Here is a 23,662-nt window from a genome sequence, read left to right as displayed (position 1 = left end):
ACGAGAAAAATAAAATCCTTAGCGTAATCACTTTTTGTATTTAGGGTCATCATTTAAGGTTATGTATATATGGAAAATGAAATTAGTTTTAAAATATCCACAATTAAGTTTGATAATTACACTTTTTTGTTGCATAATATTATATATATATATATATATATATATATTAGTCCAATTGATTTTGATACATTTATTTGAAAATAGATAAGCTGTCAAAAAAAGTGGATGATCAAATAAAAAGGAGAAACCTTGATTCGAGTAAAGCAACTGGCCCTGACGGTATTCCAATTATAGTACTCAAAAAAACTTCAACCTGAACTAGCGCGCATACTTGCAAAACTGTTTAAACGTTGTCTTAAGGAGAATAGTTTCCCATCTCCCTGGAAAATCTCATCAGTATGCCCTGTATTTAAGAATTCAGGTGATTGCTCATCCCCCTCTCAGTACAGGCCAATAAGTCTCCTGTGCGTCATGAGTAAGTTGCTAGAATCTGTGTTAAATAGAGAAGTAATCAACCATCTCAACAAAAATAACCTTAGTGACACTCAACATGGTTTCCGTTCTGCTAGATCTACAGCAGATGTGCTTACAGTTATATCGCATAGGATTAGCAAATCTCTCGACGGCAATTTTTCTAGGGCAATTGCTCTTGACATATCTAAAGCCTTTGATAGGGAATGGCATAAAGGTTTACTTCATAAGATCGCTAGCTATGGTATAGCTGGAAAAGTCTTCTCAATTATTAAATCATTTCTTTTTGGGAATGAGACGCTCAAGGGTACAAAAATAAGAATTGTCCCAGTCGTGAAGGATTTCTCCTCCACCGAAAGAGAAGAAATGGAAGTGCGGCATCCGAAGAACAGATGCTGCACTTTGATCCTGACCAAAAGGTCAAGAGTAGCGGTGAACCCGTGGAAAAAGAAAGGGAAAACAGGCAGCTGTAAACGACGAAAGGAAGAGAAAAAAGATAAGATCGTAGCTTATGGTGAAGAACGTGATGACGTTAAATTGGCCATGACAGCCCGTGGGTGGCGAGGATACCAATGAAATTCCGATCTACAAGGCAAACAGTCGACGAACAGCGGGGCGACAAGTGACCCTATTGAAAAGACGTGTGGCCTTTGTGGAATCGGATTCAGCTGTTTTTATGTCCTCTCAAAAATAATTAAGTTGGGCATCTGTTTTTACGACCTGTCAAGTTCCATTAGAGAACACCCGAATGCCAACAGAGAAAGAAAGACAGCTCCTTTTTTGGGTATAGGCCGCCTGGCGAAGATTTGACGGACAGTGATCCCTTAATTCTGATTGGCCAACGACCTGAAACGGGAAGAGACCCAGTCCACGCCCCCACAATATAAGCAGCGAGCCTTGAGAGATTGACAGTCAGTCAGAGTAAGAGAGAGAGCTTTGCTTCCTTGGGTCCGACGAACGAAGATTCCCCCATCGATTGACCCTGTCACGTAGATAATTGAGTTGTATGTCGGAGAGAGAAGAGAAAACCTCGCAGTTAACAAGTGGCCAGTCCCTAACTAAACAGCTAACTGCGATTGTACCCTGATTGAATACAAAGAAGTTTAAACAAAAAGAAACGCTTATTGACTTGGTCCCTTCAATTGTTTTGCATGACAAGTCTGTTTCAGGGAACCGGCCGTTGACATCATCGCTGAGGAAACATCAGAACCGACAACCGGGGTCATTCCACCACTGGACGACGCGCGGGTGACGTAAGTGTCACAATAGGTTCATAAGAGTAGTAGTTGAGGGGCAAAAATCAGAAGCTCACAGTATTAATGCCGGTGTCCCTCAGGGATCCATCCTGGGCCCAACTCTTTTCCTGATCTACATTAATGATCTTCCAAATCATATCCTTACATCATTTGTAGACATTTATGCTGACGACACTACCATTTATGGTAGCACATCTAAGACAGTAAACGACCAAGTTCTCTCCAATTCTCTCTCCTCTGATCTTGAGCATGTAGTACAATGGGGAAAGGAGTGGCTGGTTACTTTTAATGCATCTAAAACCAAGCTTCTCTCTTTACATCATCAACATTCTAATCCACATTTGTCATCAATTGAAATGAATGGCACTCGTCTTCAGGAGGCCTCAAGTTTTGACAAGCTTCTGTGCTTGACCATTACTCCTGATCTTAAATGGAACACGTACATCAAATCTGTTGCCAAGGTCGCTGGAAAAATGGTGGGATCTTTCTATCGATCCGGTAAATATCTCACTGCTGATGCTATTCTCTATCTATATAAGAGCCAGGTACGTCCAAGGATGGAATACTGTTGCCACATCTGGGCAGGAGCTGCTAGAAAGGACTTGTCCTGCCTTGATAGAGTTAAAAATAGACTTTGTTGCCTCGTAGGAGATGTCCTTTTCTCCTCCTTGCAACCTCTATCTCACAGAAGAGATGTTGCGAGTTTGTCTCTGATGTATGGTTATTTTCATGGAAAGTGTTCAACTGAGCTTCAATCTATGGTCCCCCCTCGCCAAACTTTCACAAGAAACACTCGTCTAACTGTAAACACTATCAATAATTTCCCCCCACTCTTTATCTGTGCCTAAACCTAAACGTAGATTCCATGAACAAAGCTTCTTTCTTAGAACTGCACGCCTGTGGAATTGTCTTCCGTTTTCCTGCTTTCCGGCTGACTACAATATGGTTGTGTTCAAGTCTAAAGTAAATAAGTTCTTGATGAGCCGTTCCATATAAGTTATCAAATTTACCAAATTTTCATTACTAATGATTACTATATTGACCAATTTCTATTGTACACTCTTTAACCCTTATCCTTGAGTGGCCTCTGGGCCTTGATAATGTGGTGATGCCTATGTAAAAAAAAAAAAAAAAAAAAAATCACAAACACTCGCCTGATCACTAATAGATTGAATCTAATGACTCATGAGCTCCCCTGCCTGACAATCGCCAACCTCTGGCCATATCATTCTCACATTTTGATGACGCCCAAGAAGACGAGCATTGATTCACATTTATAAATAAACTATCCTGGCTGCACGGGTGTTTGGATGCGTGTGTTGAGCAAAAAAAAAAAAAAAAAAAAAAAGTAGTAGGCAGGCCAGCTTGAACCCGTACCGCGAAAGGGGGAATCATGAAAAAAAAAAAGCCATCTTTGCTGTTGTGCCCATCGCGAAACTGGAAGTGCTGAAGGTTTAAATTAAGACTAGTCAGTTGAAAAGAGGGGATGATTTTCGAAAATATCAGAATAAGCAACCCCTCCCTGTGAGAAAAGTGCCCAGTTTAGGGTAATGGAATTAATGTTTTTAGCCAATTTTTCAATATTTGTCGTCTGAAGGGTTGAGCTTCGAAATGTTACCGATCTTGTGAAAATCTGTTGCCTCTGCTAAACAGGTGAGATTTATTATAGGGAAATAATAACAAAAAAAAAATAAAATAAAACATGAACACATTCTGTTGGTCTATGTGTGACATCCTTGTGAGGAAACAACCCTCTACATGCTAAGGTCCACTGCTGTGTTCATCAGCTCATCTAAATCTTCTGAGCGTAAACTAGCTCTAAATATATGACCAGTATGTCTGATGTTTAGTCCCAGTCACCTGTCATACCTTGATTAACAATCTTATTGCAGCTGCTTTTTGTGAACAACTACCTGTCCATTGTTTTTCTGCTTATCAACTTTAAGTTCCTAACATTTTTCTAAAATTTATTAAATTATTTTGTTAAAAATCTATTGCTAAAATATTGAAAATTCACTGATCGTAAAAAAAAAAAAAAAAAACTGCGGTGAAAAATATTGTATAAAAATTGTTTTACAGTAAAATAAAAAAAAAGAAAATGAACTAGTTCACTTACTATATTTTGTTAAATTAAAATTATCCCAATGTGCAATTATAATAATTATCCAAATGCAGAATTGTTTTTCTTTAGAACATACATGGACAATCGGTAACACATACTTTAGAACAAGGGCAAAGGAGATTAAAACAATTGCACTTAAAGGGACGGTTAGAATCTTAAAAAGATCTCTCGGTTGGAGTGTCTAAAATAGCAGGTGTATGTTTGGCATCTGGTAGGATGCCCCATCCCTGGCTTAAACAAAATAAGAAAAATGAAACAAAGATAGAACATACATGGACAATTTTTTTTTTGCCTGTTAGCGTGACCATGTGGGTGAATACCAGAGGCTGTCTATACATACAAGTTAATCAGAAAGAGACGTTACACCGTCATGTGCATCGGCCTTCTTTCTCTCGGTAGCCACAGTAGAAGGCTTTCTTACAGCTAGGGATCTGTGTGTGGGGATGGGATTTAGCTGTTTGTAAGGGGTATTTACGTCAAGGGGGTGCAACTGCTTGTAGTTCGTCAGCATTCAGCATTAAAATACTTGTAGAACAGGCAGAGGGATGCAACATCTTATCGATGCGACAGAGGCTGGCGCTTAGATGGCAGTTCAGGACCCATCAGGTTGGCAACTCTTGAACCCTGCACCAGTCCAAATATGACAACAGTACTCCATACATGGGCGAATGGTGGCCTTATAGAGGTACAGGATACTTTCAGGCATAAGTAGCTTTCTAGCACAGTAAAGAGCCCACCTTCTTTGCAGCAGCCTTGGCAATATTCTTAAAGGTATCGGTTCCAACTCATGTTCCCTGTGAACGTTAGGCAGAGAAGTTTAAAAGAAGTACTTTCAGGTAATGTGTTTTTGGCCATTGCTATTTGTGGTAGGATAAGAATTTTTGTAATTAAAAGAAACAAGCTTAGTCTTGGCAGCATTGAATGTGACCATCCATTTTTGCCCCCCTTTCACTATAGATTGGAGGTCTTCCTCTAGTGTTTCTGCCATTTCCTTAGATATGTTAGTTTTTCCCTCGCGCCTGTTATAGTGTTGGCATCAGCAAATATACCCATCCCAAGTTGTTGAATTGAATACGGTTGAGTATTTTAAATTTCTTTTCCGGTCTGATTTGCGAAATTGCGTACATTTTTTTTTTTTTTTGGGGGGGGGGGTAATTTGTACATTAGGTCCACCTCCACAATGTTCAGTTGTGGCGGTATGGATCCTGGGTAAAATCGAATAACCTTGCTGATAAATTCGCATCAGTCATTTATCCCGAATAAGACAAACGAGCAGAATTTTTTGTTGTTTGGGGGGGGGGGGGAAGGGCTAGTAAAACAAAAGAATGAGGTTAACTGAATGACGAATTATTGGAAGAAATTCTTTCACTTGAATTCTGATAAATGGAAAAGTTACTGCAGTAAGGAAGAGAAAAAAATTTATCAATTAAGGAACGTGAGGGGAGATCAACACTGGTGGGGGGGGGGAGCAAGACGGCAATTAGAAGGAAAGAAAGAACAGACGTCGTTGAGATACATATGGCAATCTCAGTAAGAGAAGGGAGCACTTTTTTTAAATAAAAGCAAGAGTTTTCGGACGATGAAGTACTCCTTTGCATTTCCCAAGGAACCCATGCTTGTGGATATCGCAAATTAGACGGACTCGAGATCGATATTGCCAACCCAAACTTCGCTCAGAAATGTTAAGTTGAAAACTAAGCCAATTCAGAAACGTTTCTTAAATTAGAAAAATATCCATCCATTTTTGTAAGAGAACGATTACTAAAGAGCTTTTGTCTTTTTTAACCACTTATCAAGGCCTGAAGGTGACTCGAGAATAAGGGTTGATGAACGTAAGGTGGTAGTTTAGTAATAGTTAATGTAGAATTTGGATTATTTAAATGGATCGCTCAACAAGAACTTGTTTACATTGGACTTTAAGGCTGCCATATTGTAATCGGCTGGGAAGCAGGCCAATGATATAGTGTTCCACATGCGATCAGTGTTAGGAAAGAAGCTTTGTTCATGGAATCTTCGTTTAAAATTAGGTAAAGGTAGAGTAGGAAAAAGTGTTGATAGTGGTTATAGCTCGTCTAGTGCTTTTTGTGAAAGTTTAGCAAAGAGGGGGGGCCATAGATTGGAGCTCAGACGAACACTCGACATGAAGATAACGATAGAGCAGAGACAGGCTCGTAATGTGACGAAAAATCAGAACGTTGGCAATTCTCTCGTCAGTACCCAGTATTTTTCTAGAAAGAATTCTGACGAGAAATATCGTGAAAACCATAGACTCTTTGGATTCATACGATGAAGATTGTAAAATATACTAAAGTTTGCTTGAAAGTTTCCATGCATTTTTAAAGATTTTATTTTTTTTATTTGGGTTTGCAACGAAATTTCTGCTGCTTTAAAAGTTTCTGTAAAAGAGAAAAGGCAGACGTGTGTCTCCGGAAAAAAAAAAAAAAAAAAAAAATGAGCTTGAATTTCACGTGTTATTTTTTTTTTAAATAGGAAAACATTTGGAGTTCACATTGCTATGAAACTGACTTGCTTTTGAAGTGAAGATAAGCGATTTGGTTTTTAACATTCATTCAAATCGAATCTCGATGTAAAACTCCGACAAATAGAAGGGAAGAGGGAAGAAGAGTAAGCTGAAAAACAAAGAAATGTGGCAGCTTATTCGTTTCACATCGATTTCTAATGGAACAGATTAGAATTTCATACCACGCGTGCATTGCATTTTAAATTATAAGAAAAAATTTGGGCTGACAAGTTTCTGTGGCCTTTTTGTATTTAGAATCTTGTATTGGCGTTTCTACAGAATTTTAGCCGAACCAAACAGACTTTTGCAGAATTTAAAAGATTAGATTTATGGTGGTGGGGGGCGTTGCTTTTAAATCTGACAGTTCCGTCGTATTTTAACAGTTGAGAATTCTATTTTGGAACAATGGAGTTTTTTTTTCTTTGAGGAAAAAAAAAAAAAAAAAAGTTTATCTTCAATTCATTAAAAATGTAAATCTTGCTGAACATTAGGAAGGAAGAATATGGCACGGGCCTTGGTAGGGACATTTTGGACGACGATAGCGTCTTTAGGTATATTTAAGAACCACATTTATGAACAAGTTATATAAATTATCAAAGTTACCTTATCGCGAAGGAAAAAGCATATTAAAATAGAAATAAAACATTAAAGAATATTAGGGTCACTAAATTGCAAGTGCTAAATTAACATGAACAGAATTTTGTCAAGGAAAAGGAAGTTTACTAGATAAATTTTTTAGTGAAAAAAAAAAAGTTAGATTTAGGGAATGTGGTGTCGTATTTCTTATATTTTTAGTAAATATAAACTAAAAATAAAAATGTATCTATATATAAACTTTGCAAAAAATAAAAATAAAAAAAAATAAAATAAAAAAATTAACCTTTCTTCTGAATGGTCTAAAACTTGTTATATGAAGCCGCCATAAAAGAAGTGAAAGAACTTCCATCTGTTAGCATAGCAAGAAAGCAATCGTTCGTTTTGGAAATTAGAAGAGCATCGCCCCCCCCCCCCGGGCAGCTATACTCTGGTAAGTTGGCCCGTTATATTCTACACTTTTTTGGACTTAATTTTTCAAGTTGGATCCAATTTTTGTGGTGCGTTAGTTTATTAACGATGAAGATACAGAACAATAAAGAATGGATTTCTACATAACACCTTTGTTCCAGCACGGTTCGTGTTCTGCATAAGTGCCGAAACGTGTTTATTTTCCTGATCCTGGTGAACTTGAATCTGATCAACTTTAATCATCCTTCTAGTATAAGAGAGTATCTGAATAGATAAAAAAACCAGTTTTGTAGGCCTATCCAATCTCTTGAAAGTATTCACAAAACCTACATATACCATTGAGGCCTCAAGTTTTGACAAGCTTCTGGGCTTGACCATTACTCCTGATCTTAAATGGAACACGTATATCAAATCTGTTGCCAAGGCCACTGGAAAAATGGTGGAATCTTTCTATCGATCCAGTAGATATCACTGCTGATGCTATTCTCTACCTATATAAGAGCCAGGTACGTCCAAGGATGGAATACTGTTGCCACATCTGGGCAGGAGCTGCTAGAAAGGACTTGTCCTGCCTCGATAGAGTTCAAAATAGACTTCGTAGCCTCGTAGGAGATGTCCTTTTCTCCTCCTTGCAACCTCTATCTCACAGAAGAGATGTTGCGAGTTTGTCTCTGATGTATCGTTATTTTCATGGAAAGTGTTCAACTGAGCTTCAATCTATGGTCCCCCCTCGCCAAACTTTCACAAGAAACACTCGTCTAGCTGTAAACACTATCAATAATTTCCCCCACTCTTTATCTGTGCCTAAACCTAAACGTAGATTCCATGAACAAAGCTTCTTTCTTAGAACTGCACGCCTGTGGAATTGTCTTCCGTTTTCCTGCTTTCCGGCTGACTACAATATGGTTGTGTTCAAGTCTAAAGTAAATAAGTTCTTGATGAGCCGTTCCATATAAGTTATTAAATTTACCAAATTTTCATTACTAATGATTACTATATTGACCAATTTCTACTGTACACTCTTTAACCCTTATCCTTGAGTGGTCTCTGGGCCTTGATAATGTGGTGATGCCTTTGTAAAAAAAAAAAAAAAAAAATCTACCATCTGTAGGAAAATGTTCCGTAATCAAGCAGGCTCAATGGGTTGGCATGTTTTTGCTAATGGCGGAGCTGAACGAGAATCACCTCCCTTTAATTTTTATAGTATTAATTAGTATGTAGTATAGTTTGAGATTAAATGTTTAATCTGAATGCCGTTCTTAACATGAGGTTGGAGTGTTTAAACTACGCTAGGTTAGGTCGTAAAAACACGAACTGCATAATACCGGTTACAATTATGGGGGTGGGGAGGCGATTCGCGTTCAGGTTCGCCGTGTGAATGTACGGGTACAAGTGATGAGTATGCGAGTATTAGTCAGCGTAACACTGCGTGTTGGAGGTGTTCGGACTGATGGAATTTATACGAGAGTCTTGAAGACTTGGGGAGCCAGTTGAAAAAATCCGATTTTGTAAGTTGGGTTAATTTTATAGACTCGTTTCTTTCGAGTTTAAACGTAGGCATTGTTTGAAAAGTATCAAGTTAGACACGTACTTGTTAAACCGCTACCTGCTTTTAAACGCGAAGAGGAGAGCGAATCTCAACAGAGAGGAGAAAGTCTTGTATATAAGAGTCAACGTTATCAAGTCCCGAAAGCCACTTGAGAATAAGGATTAATGAGTATCAGCCATGATGGAGAGTAAAGCATTGGAACAATGGCTAAAGTAGCAAGATAACAAAAAGACCAAACAATGTTGATAGACAACGCGACCGTATTTTATTCCACAGAAAGTTTTATGAAAGAAAAAAGTTCATGGTTACGAGTTCTTTAAAGTTGACTGAAAGAATTGGTACTTATCTCGGCACTATCCGTAAACTGCATAACATTTAGAAAGCAATTAACATGAGCTTTTAGGAATCGAGTAAAGTCGCCCAACAATCGAATTTTTCATAAAAATTCAAGAAATATGGCCCGTAAATTGCACGGGCATCGAGTTTTTACTGTGAATGCATAGTTGGGGGAACCATGGGGAGATAAATAGAGCATCCACCACGAGTATAACGATAGAAAAGAGAATAAAGGAAGCCCCACCCAACCACGTCATACTGGAGTTCAAAAGTATTCCATTTTTTCACAGGTAGGAGACATTGCATCAAGAATAAGGTACTTTGAATAGTTTTTTTTTCACCTCAACACCTTTAAAGTGATTAATTTTTCAGGTATGCCGAAAACCAATATCACTTAAATTTTGCACAGACAAGTATTTTTCTAAACGTGAAGATATCCATTTCAATCCCACTAATGCCCATGCTTCTATTCCAATTAAGAAATGCGCATGCCCGTTACAAAACAACCTGGTTCCTCATGCTAAGAATGGCGAACGCCACAGACCTCTTAATTCATGGAAATTAAATATACAGAAAATTACGATGCTTGTGCACTTGTTACCGCACTAGTTTTTTTTTATTTTTTAAATAGTATTCAAGTTAAATTTAAGTTTAAGTTTTTACATCTTTATTAAAAGTGAAGATAAAAAATAGTTAGAAAATTAACTTCCTATGTCAAGTGCTTTATAAATGGCGTTATTCCAACACGGTAAAGTACATAAGTACCAAAATTACTTATCTGCGCAGAATTTAAGTGATATTCGTTTTCAGCATACTCGAAAACCTATAAGTCAAGTTAAAGGAAAGTTAAGGTAACGAACGCAAGTAGAAAAGATAAAAATTCAAGTCACCGTTAATATATTGAGAACATCTAACAAAAGTTATGGTTTAAGAATGTCAAGCGTAAGGCACTTACGAAATAAAGACCTTATAAAAATCGCTACAGAGTGTGTAGCCAAGTTATGTAAGGGGGGGGGTCAAAAGATGCGATGTCAAGTCATCCAACGATAAATATACGGACAGATTCCAAGAAATAGCAATTATTTCCAATTTTGCAAAAAAAAAAAAAAAAAAAAAAGAGAGATCATAAAATGGGATAAAACAAGGGAAACGAAAGTTGTCGTTTGCTGAAAATCTGAAGAATCGTTAAGATATTGGAAATAGACATCTATAAACCTATGGGCTGCATCGCCCGGAGCAGAGTTGGGCCGCACCTTAAAGGTAACCCCACTCCTGATGGCTCGGATTACATTAAAAAAAAAAAAAAAATTCAATAAACTTGTTCAATAAATTTCAATAACTTTGCGCCTGGACCCTTCAAGTTTCCAACGACTTTTAATCTTCAGAAGCTTTTGAGAGCATTTAACTCCAACTCCTTGCGAATTAAAAGTCTTTAAACTGGCGAAGACTTTCATAACTCCTTGTCGTGGCTTGATAGTCTAGCTTTTGTCTTTGTCTTCATCTTTTCGTCTAGTGGTTAGGACTAGAATATTTATGCCAGACGCACGCTGGAACTCATCGCTTTTCTAGTTGAACACGCAACTCGTGCATAACCCTAAGTTCATGTGACAGTTCTGCTCTCATGATGGCTGGTCGGTACCACTACTACAACGGTAGTTCGGCTGGTCGTCTGATGTTGGACGTTGAGGAGGAGGAGGTCCTCATTCACAGCCAGGAGACCCGTTCTCCTCCGCTGCATCTTGAAACATTGGTCTGGGGAAGAATTCATGTCAATCACAGGCAAATACGAAATCACAAAGGCAGTCTTAGTAACATTAATTATTCAACGTTGTTACAGGTTGAGTCTCACTAAGGACATGAGCAAGGAGCATCCCAACCGAGGTCTAGCTTGCGGGGGGGGGGGCATTTTGATTATCTGTTAAAACAGATTTATTCTTTTTATCAGCACATCACCGTTACATCCAACAGTGCGAAATCTCAACTAGTGTTAAAAGGACCACTTAGACTGATCCGCAACAAGCAAGACAACCCGACGTTGTTCGGTCCACAGTGGAACAATCTTAACGATTACTATTTCACTTCCGGTTGCCTATTTCCATGTTAAAAGGTTTTTTAAATTACGTTATTTAAAAGAACCCTTAACAGGATGAAGGGAGGGTTTTCTTTACCTATTCTGCTTTCACCTAAAAATTTGATATTGTAAAGTAGTATAAAAAAAATCTAAGCAGAAGGGAAGAGGAAACAAGGATAACTGGTATTTAAGAACTTTTCACTTCAGCTGTAAAAAGGCTCAGATTTTATATTCAGTATCTGAGAGAATGATATAGCAGTCTCAAATTGCAGAGTTCTTTTGAAGAGGAAAACATTGTTTACAAGAAGTAGTCTCTTAAGGATAAGCATCGTGTTAGGGGTTCGCTATATACAAGCCTTCAGTGCCATCATGGCCACTGTTGAAATATTGTAAGGCTTCTATAAGTTTTAAAACACGTTTATGATTCAATTTAATATTAAAAGAAATTAGAATTAGTGAAATATTCCATTAGATTCTCATAAAGCGAACCTTGCAGTCGTTAAATATTCAAGGATTTGCAAAAATGAAGGTAGTCATGAAGAGATGATTTTGTAGTTTACTTGGCGCTGGTGTATTTGGTGACAGCTTTGGTTCCCTCAGAGACAGCATGCTTGGCCAACTCACCGGGGAGAAGGAGACGAACGGCAGTCTGGATTTCACGGCTAGAAAGAGTGCTTTTCTTGCTGTAATTGGTCAAACGGCTGGCTTCACTAGCGATTCTCTCAAAAAGATCGTTCACAAAACTGTTCATAATAGACATGGCTTTGCTGGAAATTCCAGTGTCAGGATGAACTTGTTTCATCACTTTGTAAATGTAGATGGAATAACTTTCCCTCCTCTTCTTTTTCCTTTTCTTTCCATCAACATTGCGGGAGGCAGGTTTAGCCACGACTGCTTTCTTAGCACCTTTGGAAGCGACTTCAGCTTTAGGAGCCATTTCAAAATCAATTCAACAGAACCTGCTATAAATAACTATTTATACATCAGTCAAGTCGACAATAACGGTAGCGTTGTGATTTGCTGCATTTTCATTGGACGAAAAAATAACATTTTTTTCTTTTTTCTTTTTCTTTTTTTTATCTATTTATTTTTTTTTAAATCCTTATTTATTCTCCCCCCTCTTCTTTTTCATTTTTTTTATCCTTATTTATTCTTTTTCATTTAATTTTTTTTTTTTTTACTTTCTTCATTCTAATTATTATTTTTTTCTTTCTTTATGAAAGTTTTTTTTGCCTTTTACTTTTCTAGATCTTTTCCGTGACGTTTATCTTACAAAAGTAGATAAACGCCACGGAGAGATTGAGGTGACAGTGACTTAGTCTAGTGAGAAAAAAAACTCAAAAAAAAAAAAAAAACTCAATAAAGTCTTTTCAAAGACCAAGCCAAAGTAGTTTAGAAAGACCCCTCATTGACCACTCCCCTCCTTACCGGCCTTGTGCCTAAGTGTATCCGGACCCCAAATGAGGCTCTGCAGTAGATAATGCCAGGGCCGGGGCCAAGCACTAAATACATTATGGTGATAGTGTCTAGTTTAGGATTGAAATAAAGTTTAAATAAAAAGACTAACAACGTAGTTTAGATTACCCCCGACCCCACTCCCCCCCCCCCCTACTGGCCTAGGTGCCTACGTGTCTTGGACCCCAAATGAGGCTCTAGTAGTAGATAATACCAAGGCCGGGGCCAAGCATTAAATGAATACTTTTCTAGATTTTTTTTTTCACGTGAGCGTTACCATATTAGAAATTAACTGTAATTACTTGGCGTTGCCCGGAGGTGACTTATTTTTTGTTTTACTTGTTAATGTTTTCTTCTTTAAATAATTTTTTTAATTGCAAATAATTAATTTTTTTTCGCCACTTTGAAAAGGTACCCGAATAAAGGAATATTTTCCATATAAATAAAACAGTATATGAATGTGTGTGTGCGTGTGTGTGTTGAAGCGATAAACTCTTAAACTACCGGTCACATGACACTAAAATTAACAGGAAATCAGTAATCATACACCAAAGTTGGTTTATAACGAGTAAAATATTCGTTTGGATGGATAGATAGATAACGTGCACAGGAACATGTCGACAAATTGAAATACAAAATGTTCATTTTAACTTGCCCATATATTTTCATTAGTTCTACGCATGCGCAAATTCAAGCATAGTCACAATTTGAAGTTGTTTGATTTTAAATCTTTCTTATCTATCTGTTGGATTAGCTCAAACGGTAGGAAACGCTGTTGGATCGCTAAATGCTTTAGTTTCGATTCTAGCTTATGGTATTCAAGTCATTATAAAAACAAACTTTTGAAATCAATATATATATATATATATATATATATATATATATATATATATATATATATATATATATATATTAGACTACCCGTGACCCGTTGGGTCAGTATGTTATATTAGCTATGGAATTCATGTATGAGCGTGACACTTGTGACGTCAAGAAAATAGTTTTTTTTTTTGACATAACAGAAACATTTCTATGAAAGTATATCAAAATGAAAAAAGAATATAGATAGATTTCTATGAGTCGTTCTGTTTATTATAATTGATTATTTTGAAAAAAAAAATACAGTTACTGAATTATAAGTGGTTGGCCATACTTATAGGTAAATGTGCACTGAACAGATACCATAATACTTATTATAGTTAAATTCAAATTTTGATATATCTGCTTTTTTTTTTTACATCGTTCATTTCTGTATTACGTTTAAGTTATTTCAAACCCCACTCTTCCCATGTTAAATAATAATTTCGAAATAATAACGTTAATATTTCAGTGTCCCAATTGTTCTTTTTTTTCGCGTTTAAATTATCCAAATAAACAATTGTTAATACTGTCTGCTTTTTTTTTTACATCGTTCATTTTTGTATTACGTTTAAGTTATTTTAAACCCCACTCTTCCCATGTTAAAAAATAATTTCGAAATAATAACGTTAATATTTCAGTGCGCAGGTCATGCGCGCATGCGCAACCGGATGTCGTAAACCGGAAAAAGTGGGTTACATACATCGTTACAAGATCATTTGAGTTTTATAATATATATATATATATATATGTATATATATGTATATATATATATGTATATATATATATGTATATATATATATGTATATATATATATGTATATATATATATGTATATATATATATATGTATATATATATGTATATATATATATGTATATATATATGTATATATATATATGTATATATATATATATATGTATATATATATATGTATATATATATGTATATATATATATATGTATATATATATATGTATATATATATATGTATATATATATATATATGTATATATATATGTATATATATATATGTATATATATATGTATATATATATATGTATATATATATATATGTATATATATATATGTATATATATATGTATATATATATATATGTATATATATATGTATATATATATATGTATATATATATATATATGTATATATATATGTATATATATATATATGTATATATATATGTATATATATATGTATATATATATATGTATATATATATATGTATATATATATATGTATATATATATATGTATATATATATATGTATATATATATATGTATATATATATATATGTATATATATATATGTATATATATATATGTATATATATATATGTATATATATATATATGTATATATATATATATATATATGTATATATATATATGTATATATATATATGTATATATATATATGTATATATATATATATGTATATATATATATATATATATATATATATATATATATATATATATATATATATATGGTGAAGCGATGAAGTTGTTGCTCTAAAGAAAACAACACTACAGCTTTATTTTAAAACATTTATTGAAAAAATCAATACAGGTAACTTGATTTTGTAGTAGAGCTAACATCTATTCAATGTAGCCGCTATCAGCCTCAATCACCGCCTGGTCCGATATTGGGAGCATTCCTTTGCCACAAACACCGGCCGGAGCTCGGTGAATACTCGGCAGATGGTAACGATCAGGCTGGCTTTGGTGTTGTGGGAGGTCATGCTGTTGATGTTCTCGATGTATGATCAAACTAAGTAGTTCAGCAGGTTGTTCAGGGGGGGGGGAGGGGGGGGGGAGAGGAGCCAATGAGAAAAGAGTACAAAAACGTAGCACTCCTCCTGAAGCCAATCCTGGGTCTCTTTGGACTTGTGGGCCGGCGCTGAGCCCTGCTGCTACATCCAGGGTCTTCTAGCGGCCATCTGATTGCCTCAGAGGGTCGTCGCACTCTTCAGCACATCCAGGTACACTTTGGTGTTGACTTTCAAGTCGACTTCGAAGATGTGACGTGGCATGATGTGGCTCTTATTTGAAACCACACCAAAGACCATAACCGTGACCTGAAACTTTGTTTTCATCACTCTGGGCATGTCTTTGTTACTCGTGGCAATCCAGCGATGCATTTTTAGGTCCTGTTGTGATAACTTGGACGACAGAGAGCATAAGTTGTACAGCGGCGCATCTCCGATCTCGCTCATTGGACATTGTGTCACTTTCAGACATGATAGAAGGCTCCTATTGCTCTTGGGATTTGTACACAACTGGTCAAAAAAAAAAAAAAAAAAAAAAGAAAAGAAAATCGGTTGTCATCAAACGAAAATGGAATCATGTTTTTTTTAGGACGACAATTTTATCGTTCCATAGTGTATAATATTCAATATAGAATTGACTCTGTAATATTAAATACAAAATCTGCACGAATTAAAATATATTTAAACATATTTAACGACGAGCAAAGACGCCCCCTGCTAGTATATAAAAACAATCGGGTTTTAAAAAAAAAAAAAAAAAATGTTATAAGGCAACTTTAAACTTTAAATACTATAAATACCTTTAACTTTTTTTTTTTTTTTTAAATCATGCCGTTTTTTATTTTGATAAATTATCTTTATTTGAATCTATGTAATCATAAAACTCTATGAACTGTCCACCTGCCCTTGCTTGTATCTTGTCTATTAAAATATTGTTGTCATGGAAACCAGCTTGTATTTAATAAAAAGCACAGTTTCTACAGTCCAACTATATTGAGTAGAAATTACCCTTGAGCTGAAATGGAACACATGCATCGAATCTGTTGCTAAGATCGCTGGGAAAATGGTTAGATCACTCTACTGCTCCAGTAGGTATCTCACTGCCGATGCAACCATCTGTATAAGAGCCAAGTGCATCCTAAAATGAAGTGCTGTTGCCACATCTGTGCAGCAGCTGCTCGGCACACCCTATCCAGCCTTGATAGAGTTCAAAATCGGCTTTGAAACCTTGTAGGTGATGCCCTTTTCTTTTCCAAGCAACCTCTTTCCAACAGAAGAGATGGTACGAGCCTGTTTCTGTTCTATCATTATTTTCATGGCAAGAGCTCGTCTGAACTCCAATCTATAGTTTCCCCTTGCCAAACTTTCACAAACAACTAGCTACAACCACTATGTACAATCCCCCCACTTTAACTGTCCTTAAATCTAAACGCAGATTCCATGAACAAATCTTCTTACCCAGAACTGCCTACATGCAGAACACTTTTCTGCTGACCTGCTTCCCAGTTGAATACAACATTGTAGCCTTTAAATCCAATGCAAACAAGTTCTAATTGAGCCGTCTTTATAAATAATGAAATGTTACCCAATTTACACTATTAGCGATCACTACACTACCACCTTACATAAATAAACCCTTATTCTTGAGTGGCTTTCTAGCCTTGATAAGTGGCGAATCACAAGTAAAATAAAATACAATAAAATGCCGGGAAACACGGAGTAGGTATAATTATTTTAAAGCTCGGGTGAAAGAAAAATAACTAGAAAAATAAAAGGAAAAAGACTTTAATGAAAGAAAACAGAACTAAAGCAGAAAGAAAAAAAAAACTAAAATAAAATGAAAAGAATATTTAAAAAAAAAAAAAAAAAAAAAAAAAAAAAAATTTTTTATTTTTTTCGTCCAATGAAAATGCAGCAAAGCACAATGCTACCGTTATAGTCGACTTGACTGATGTATAAATAGTTCTTTAGTGGCAGGTTCTATTGACTTGATTTTGAAATGGCTCCTAAAGCTGAAGTCGCTTCCAAAGGTGCCAAGAAATCCGCCATGGCCAAACCTACCTCCCGCAAAGTTGATGGAAAGAAAAGGAAAAAGAAGAGGAGGGAAAGTTATTCCATCTACATTTACAAAGTGATGAAACAAGTTCATCCTGACACTGGAATTTCCAGCAAAGCCATGTCTATTATGAACAGTTTTGTGAACGATCTTTTTGAGAGACTCGCTAGTGAAGCCAGCCGTTTGGCCAATTACAGCAAGAAAAGCACTCTTAGTAGCCGTGAAATCCAAACTGCCGTTCGTCTCCTTCTCCCCGGTGAGTTGGCCAAACATGCTGTCTCTGAGGGAACCAAAGCTGTCACCAAATACACCAGCGCCAAGTAGACTACAATCATTCCTTCATGACGACTTTGATTTCGTTAAATCCTTGAACATTTAACGACTGCAAGATTCACCTTAAAATCTGTAATGGAGTATTTTAATTCTAATTTTCTTCAATTAAAATTGAATTATAAACGCGTTTTAACAACTATAGACGACTTACAATCACCCTGTTCAAATAGTGACCATGATACTGTAGGCTTGTCTATCCCTTAATTGACAACTTTTGTAAATTTTTTTTTTTTTTTTTTTTTTTTTTTTTTTTTTTTTTTTTTTTTTTTTTTTTGAGGACTGTCCGATTTTGAACTTCTATACCCTTCTCGCATTTTCTGAATATAAAATTCCTTAATACCAAAATATGTAAAAACATACCATTTGCTCTTGTACCCTGTTCCCAATATCTTAACGATTCAAATGTTAGCATAGAAAATGTATCTAAAGATTACTTCATAGTTGATTCATGTACATGGTCCTTCAACACTTTATATTGCCAAATGGGAGAAGGCCCTCGTTATTTTGGCTTTTTCAATTGCCACTTCAGCTATCGTTCCAATCCGCAAATACGTTCACGAGTTCTCGTTACTCTCGAGTAACCTTCGTACCTTGACAAGCAGTAACTAGTATAGATTTCTAGGTGAGTCTAGTCTTCGTAAAGATCTAGCTTTTAAAGACTGATTATTCATAGAATACAATTATTGCTGTGAATTTCATATGCCTCTTTAACCGAACTCTTAAAAGAACTCTTTGTGTTTGCAGTGTAGTAGAATTTCGAACAAATGTACTTGGTATAAATACAAACTGGCCTAATCACACAATCTGATTTGTGTGGAAGGTATGCGACCAATTCTGCATGACAAACTTATTTCCTTTGCTCTCCTTGACATCCGCCATTGGAAGAGTTGAGCGAGTGTCTACAATTTTGTTCGTCTGGATTTGTCATAAGCTTAAAGGATTCTCAACAGAATTAAAATGATTGATGGTAGCCTTACACGCAACGGTAGCAACAAAATATGAATACTGATGTCCAAAGTTACTGTTCAATTCATCAAGAATGCAGAAAAATGGCAGCAAGATTGTAGGTATGTTGCTCTGGTTTATGGACAGACGCTTTTCGAACTGATGCTATCAAATAGGTTGCACACAAACATTAATTATGCACCGGTTATCTGTCCTTGTGAATCCTGGTTTAGCCGACAGATGACGTTCTACTTCCTGTTTCGCTAGCTATCTATTTCTCTTATCTGACTGTCCACGTATGCAACTTTCCCCCGTGCCTCAACGGACGCGTTATCCTTTTCAAGGCAAGGACGATTGCACATACCTTAACGAACTCTCGCATACACGAACATTTCAACGTATACTTTAAACTCCTGTTATGATATACAGGCATGTGTAGGCACAATGGACAGCGCGCAACGATTTTACTTCATGCATACTTGTTTATATACACACACACCACACGCGTGTGTGCACAAACGCACTCTGCATTCATGTGTAAATATTCCCTGTACTTATGTAAATGAGGTGAAAGTGCACTGGGGGCCCACCCGAAGACTTGGGTTGATTACGGGAGGTTGAAAATAATAAAATGCCTTTCGGAATAACCCCCCCCCCCAAAAAAAAAACCTCTCCATGTTAACGGCTTTCAGAATAAACCTTCTTTGGCGTTTGGACAACCGGTGCAAATTGACCAAATATACCCATGCTTTAACGTTCTCCTTTGTCTCATTTAAATGTTTCTCAATGTTTTTTTATTCGGAGTCGTACGAACACGTACCTGGCGTGCACAAGATCGGTGACGAATATCTCTTAACATGCTTACCGACCTTCCACAAACCGACCAACCAGTCTACGCTACAGCTGAAATGTCTTTAAAATAACCTGAAAATACTTCAGGTTTACCTTTTTAGTAGCTGCTCACAACACGCCACCAACAGTTAATTGCATTAATCTATTGGTGTCCAAGCCCCGGTTGTCTTCTTCCTTAAGACTGAATGTCCGCACTATCCATCACTCATGTATTTTTGCACAATTTAAAAATTGATCCTGCAAAACCAAAAACGAACGCATCTTTCCCCCTTTCTCTTTCTACCCCCCCCACTTCTTGACTGGTTTCCTAACTTTAAATATACCAAACATTAATATTGTAACCCTTTACTTTCTCTCCTTGCAAAACGCAATCATGTTCTGTAGGACAGGGAACAAAAATGATAAAATCCACTATGAAACCAAACACTACAAACTAGTGATTGAAGATATAAAAAGCTTGAAAAATAAAAACCTACAAAATAACTGGATGCAACATGAATACCATTTCCAAAATAACTGGATTCGGCATTAAATAACCCGAAAAGGGTTGATAGGTTGTAAAACAACCAAACCAAATAAAAATTGATCAATTTGGTTTGCATGGGCTTTAGATACTTGTGATCGTAGAAAAAATTGGCTTGGCTTAAGTTCCGCTTTTTCTGCTGTTCACTGGATCTCAAATTATAACGAAATGAGATTTTAAACTGCTATAAAGTAACTTATAAACGATGTTCTTTATCGGTTACTTCCAGAAATTAGATTCTGTCAATTTTATGTCCCGACTGTGATGAGGCGATTCGGATACAATTAGTCAAATTCTAAAATCTTTAAATATTTAGCTGTAGAGTTAAAAAACTTATTTTAATTTTGGTGGTTGGATGACCGTGTAATATACACACTTCTCAGAAACTTTAAATACACTTGTGGGCAGGGGTATCTATAGACTTAAGTTTTACTTGTAGTGTAATGTTACCCAACACTTAGCCTCAGTCGCAAAGTAGACAAATAGGAAAGGACTTCAACTCGCTTTTATTGTACGATATTTATTTCCTCACTCTCGTTCTGACTTCTGCTTACCACTGAAGTCACCCACGTCTCAAACGTGCTCTCTTTTTATAGTTTACGGTTTCCTTGCCGTGGCGTCATTTCGCTCGCGGTTCTATAGTTACATATAGCCGTCCGCGCTGGACAACCCCACGGATCGCTGAGCCTAATAAGACTCTAAGTTCGCAACTCTGTTAATACAAATGATACCTTGTCAGTGTCTAATGTTACGCGGCGCACCTCTGTAAAGAAAAGGTTCCACGGTGCGCTCTTATTATATAAATAGTAGATTATGTGATCAGTTCGAAACCTGTCGCTGTGAATAAAACTTCATTCTCAAATGTTCCAGTAGAATTAAAAACAAACTGAAGAGGTTAATTTATACAAGATAAACATTCTAGTATATTCACTAGGAGGCGATTACTACTTGTTTATCACAGAAAGAAGAAAAAATAGCTATATTTGAATTCATGTGTAGTCCTGTATAAACCAATACCCCCCCATCTTCTTGCTCGTCGGTGGCGAGCATGAGTATTTTTTAGTTCTTACTCTAATTTTTAACTTTTAATAGAATCCCTTTCTGTTATCAATTTAACCATTATGAGGGAAAATACCATTTCTGACACTGTTGTTACACCTCCAGTACACTATTAATACGTAAGGACCGTTTATAGATTGGATACGATAGGTGAAATGACAGAAATTACCCAAGAGCACTACTCAACAAGAATTTGCTAACGTTAGATTTGAAAATGACCATGTTGCAGTTAGCTGGGAAGTAGCTATGAAGTATCGTGTTCCACAGAACGGAAAATTCTGGGGAAGAAACTTTTATTCCAAATTATAAAAATCGTCTGCCATTTCCAAACGTGACGCGATGAACTGATTCGTACTTTTTTTTTTTTTTTCCAAAACAAATTCCAGTTCTTTCCATCGATTTCATTTTGCGTCAATTGATCGAATATTCCGTACAAATAAACACATTTTGTCGAATTGTTATAGATGTAGCAGTTAATAACAATTTATCTTCTGTAGAACAGGCTTATCCTTTAAACACGGATGATTAATAGATTATCTAATCGGAACGCATTGTATTGAAAGCAGTTCCGTTAATCTATTTTCTAGCATTTTTTAAAAAATATTATTTCAAGGTGAACAGATGTTTGTATCCTGTCCCCAAACTAAGACTTGACAATCGTGAAACAAGTGGGCTCGGACTTAATATTATGGATGTAATCAGTACAGACCAATAAGTCTCCTCTGTGTTATGAGTAAGTTGCTGGAATCAATATTAAATAGAGAAATAGTCAACCACCTCAGCAGGAATAACCTTCTTAGTGACACACAATATGGTTTCCGCTCTGCAAGATCTACCGCAGATGTGCTGACGATTATATCCCACAGGATTAGTGAATCTCTTGACAAAGGCTTCCTTTCTAGGGCAATTGCTCTTGACATATCAAAGGCCTTCGACAAGGTATGGCATAAGGGCCTACTTCACAAGATTTCCAGCTACGGTATAACTGGAAATGTTTTCTCAATCATTAAATCATTTCTCTCTGATAGGCTCATAAGAGTAGTGGTAGATGGACAAAAATCGGAGGCCTGCAATATAAATGCTGGGGTCCCTCAGGGGTCAATCCTGGGCCCAACTCTCTTCTTGATCTACATCAATGACCTCCCTAAACACATACTTAAATCATTCGTTGACATCTATGCTGATGGCACGACCATCTACGGCAACACATCAAAGGCTGTAAATGACAAAGTTCCCTCTGATTCTCTCTCCCCTGATCTCGAGCGCGTGGTTCAGTGGGGGAAGATGTGGCTAGTTACCTTTAATGCATCCAAAACCAAACTCCTATCCTTACATCCTCAACGCTCTGATCCCCAGCTGGCATCAATTGTGAGGCCCCGTGTTTGACAAGCTTCTGGGTTTGACCTTTACTCCTGATCTGAAATGGAACACGTACATCAAGTCTGTTGCCAAGGTCGCTGGAAAGATGGTGGGATCCTTCTACCGCTCCAGAAGATATCTCACTACTGATGCAATTCTCCTGGTGCTACCAGATCAGGCTGTCTATTGGCTTCCTGAGACGAAATGCACCTACATTGATTTGTTTTTGTTTTCTATTCTCTTTTGTAAAACCTAATTATGTTATACGAAAAACAAACAACCCTTCTTCCCTCCTCCCCTACTTTCTTTTTCCTTCCCTACTTCCCGGTTGACTCTGTCGGTGGGGCATTAGAATATGCCGACTGCCCCCCTGCAGAGGGTATAAGTCCCTCAATGGGGCCACCTGTTAACCGTGGGTGGCATCCCGTAAGGCTTACGAACGGAATCCTGGTGGTTGAGTAGATCATGTCCAGGATATTTTAAGGACATGTGATGCAACACACCTCTTTGGCCCTTACTTAAGCTAAGACGGGCGGTTGGATAGGCCCGATCCAATCAATCGGTTGGTCACGCCTAGCCCTAAATCAGACAGACATAACAAGAAAATATGCTTGCACTTCCCACACTATACAATAAACTGATTTAGTAAGCGGTGGCTGGAGGGCCAATCAACTTGCTGAATAATGGACTAAACACGACTGAAAAACTGAAATTCTTACTGAAAACGAGGCCTTCAGAAAGAAATTGAAGAACCACAGGTGCTCGAATCCACCAGCAAGAAGAGTATACTTTTCCTGTATCCCTGTTGGGTTGGGGCGAATGGATATCCCCCCCCCAACACTTCCCATATATGACTCCGAGGTGGGTGGGGAGCATGAAAAATGAAACAAACCAAATATATTAATGGAATCCAGAAAGCCTCAAAAAAGAAACCACACCGAAGTATCTGATGCCAGTAGTTCTGACACTGAAACAGAGCTTCATCAAAAAAACCAGAATGTTCCCCGCTTCATAGTTATAGAAGCAACTGAAGGGGAACCAATAACCAAAATATCCCCATTCAAAATTGAAAAGATTCTATCTAGCATCAAACCTAAAATGGTTAA

General features: G+C 36.7%; 2 pseudogenes; one reads left to right on the top strand and one right to left on the bottom strand.

Annotated features, from left to right (window-relative positions):
- Positions 1–11,635: 11,635 nt before the first annotated feature.
- On the bottom strand, positions 11,636–12,286 carry LOC145255775 (late histone H2B.L4 pseudogene; annotated as a pseudogene).
- A 5,119-nt stretch (positions 12,287–17,405) lies between these two features.
- On the top strand, positions 17,406–19,922 carry LOC145255774 (late histone H2B.L4 pseudogene; annotated as a pseudogene).
- The last annotated feature ends 3,740 nt before the right edge of the window (positions 19,923–23,662 follow it).

The sequence above is a fragment of the Euprymna scolopes genome, chromosome 31 (genome assembly GCF_053919585.1).
Source record: "Euprymna scolopes isolate OS-2025 chromosome 31, ASM5391958v1, whole genome shotgun sequence".
Lineage (NCBI taxonomy): Eukaryota > Metazoa > Mollusca > Cephalopoda > Sepiida > Sepiolidae > Euprymna > Euprymna scolopes.
Note: the sequence above shows the minus strand (reverse complement) of the source record. Positions and strands in the feature narration are given on the sequence as shown.